This window comes from Bison bison, unplaced genomic scaffold (assembly GCF_000754665.1).
Source record: "Bison bison bison isolate TAMUID 2011002044 unplaced genomic scaffold, Bison_UMD1.0 scf7180017864185, whole genome shotgun sequence".
In the NCBI taxonomy this organism is placed as follows: Eukaryota; Metazoa; Chordata; class Mammalia; order Artiodactyla; family Bovidae; genus Bison; species Bison bison.
In genome coordinates this window covers 878,479-880,865 of record NW_011494757.1, presented here as the reverse complement: position 1 = coordinate 880,865, position 2,387 = coordinate 878,479, and the positions used below count along the sequence as shown (strand labels likewise).

Here is a 2,387-nt window from a genome sequence, read left to right as displayed (position 1 = left end):
GTGAAAGTGAAAAGTGAAGTGAGTAAAGCTATAGAACTAAAAAGAAAGAAAGAAAGAAGCTGGGTAGGGTGAGACAAAATGGAATTTCCGGTACCAAAGGGAAATGGGTTATTGTTTTAAACCGAATGGTTCAGGTAGGCCTCATTGAAAAAGTTATTGCTGATAATCGATTATTATAGTGGGTTGGCCAAAAAGTTCATTTGGGTTTTTCCATAAGACCTGATAAACGTTTGTTTCACCCTACCCAACATTTTCTTTCTTTCCTTCTATAGCTTCATTATCTTCTAACGTTCGACTCCTGGCTAGAATAAAGCTCTGAAAGGGCTGGGATCTTTGCTTTGTTTACTGATGTATTTCATACACCTAGAACAGATGCATGATACATAGTATTAGTATGTATCAGTTGAATGACCACATTTCAAATGCATTATTATTATCACTCAGCATTTTGTGGGGATAATAGCATATCACTCACCATACTATCAGACATAATAAAATTTACTTTAGAAACTTCTGTTCAAGTCTACCAAAGGCTTCTTGGACAGTAAAACAAAAGATTTCATTTTCATTTCCCAGTACAAATTCTATATATTCCACTATTTCCATGGCAATAATGTTCTCTCACCTTGCTGGCCCCACTGGAAAAAATAAACGCCCTCTGAGCGGTGGAACAATCACTACCATTTCCTGTTTCCCAAAATGTCCCTTGTTCAGCTTGCCACTATTTCCCCCATCCAACAGCATGTAAAAAGCGGATCTTTAACAAAACAGACTCTCATTATAGAAGAATTTTACTGGTATGATCTAAGTTTTTTTTTTTCCATATTGATATATGCTTTCCCACTAGATATAAGAATAAATCCCTTGAAAACAGATTGTGCATTTTTAGTGTAGCTCACTGTCTCTGATATGCGACACAGCTCAGAAACAATCATCAAACGAATACATTAATAAAGAACGATAAAGGAGTAGATTATTTACTCACAAAAGCTGCTGCCCAAAACGGGAATCCTGACAGTACTGCAACAGGAAGATATACTTTTTGAAATGCTAGAATTTGTGTGACTAACAGATATGTCCAGAGCACTCCCAGGGTGTGAACAAACAGACCAGTCATTATCTGCAAGGCCTGAGGGAAAAGAACACCATTACTTACTTCTATTCCAGTCCAACCTTTCAAAGGAACACACATCAAGAAAACGCCCAGGTGGAGAGGGAGAGTGACAACCTAACATAATTTTAGGATTTTCAACATTTAACTCAGATGAGGAGGGTTTGTTAATATTTCAGAGCAGTTTGCAGATACAGTTACTATATGCATGTCCAATAAAATTGTACTAAGAGCTCGTTTATCTGCTGCATTCGAGGGGCTGTAGGGCACGAGCCCTGGAGCCCTGAACGTGCTGATCTCAACACTCCTCAGTCCCTGAATGTGGTCAGCGATCCTCACCCGCAGAGGCAGCTCGTCGGTTTTACAGACCAGAGCTGGACACGACTAAAGCGACTTGACCTGGCATTGCTGACCTTACCTGCCTTTCGCTCATGGTCCCAAAATTGGGACTTGGACTTTGATTCCTTCTGTTTTGCCCACCCATCATGCCTGCTTTTGATGGTGGTTGTCAGAGTCCTGGGTCCTGTATAAAGAAGAGCTAAAGAAAGAGCAAACCCTTGAGTTACCTGGTTTTCTACAGCTCTTCCAGGGGCCTGCTACCTGGTGTGGGGATTGTGGATGATTTCTGCCCACTGAAGTCAGGCTAAGTATGACAGCTTCAGAGCCACAGGAGAAGGGAAAATCTAAGCTTGCTATGTAGAGCCCCCTAACATCTCGCTGGAGGGCCTTTCAGTTGGTTTTCAGACAGATGTTTCTCAGCTGTGCTGCTTCTACCACAGCTGAATAAGCCACCCCTCCCTGCTCCTGTTCATCCACCAAACATAGGAATTCAGCTTGAAAAAAAAAAACTAAAGGAGTTATACTGGCATTCAGAACCTAAAATCTCTTGCCTTACTATATCTCATATTTTTTTAAATAATTTCTTTCTCTTTTTTTGGCCACACCTGAGTGGCATGAAGAATCTCAGTTCTGCAACCAGGGACAGACCTGCGCCTCCTGCAGTGGCGGAGCACAGAGGCTTAAACGCTAGATCGCCAGGAGTCGGTGCAACTCATGTTTCCAGAATGTCCGGGTAAACCGATGTCCTTTTCCTCAAAAAACATATCCTCTTAAGCAGGATAACTTCAGCTTGAAGTCTGCAGCAGGCGTCTGTTCTGGTCATGTGATGATGAGCAGACCTAAGAAGCGGCTAGTTGGTGCGATACTCCCCTCACCTGGAGAGTAGTACTCTGACAGCTCCCCGACACGAAGCTATGCATTTAGCGGCACTTCCGGC

General features: G+C 42.3%; 1 long non-coding RNA gene across 1 annotated transcript in view; it reads right to left on the bottom strand.

Moving 5' to 3' along the window:
* The window catches only part of LOC104991305, a 37,300-nt gene that overhangs the window by 29,011 nt on the left and 5,902 nt on the right, over window positions 1-2,387 (bottom strand). The window contains exon 3 of the long non-coding RNA XR_825597.1: window positions 986-1,129. This is a non-coding gene — a long non-coding RNA (uncharacterized LOC104991305). The remainder of the gene's footprint in view (window positions 1-985; window positions 1,130-2,387) is intronic.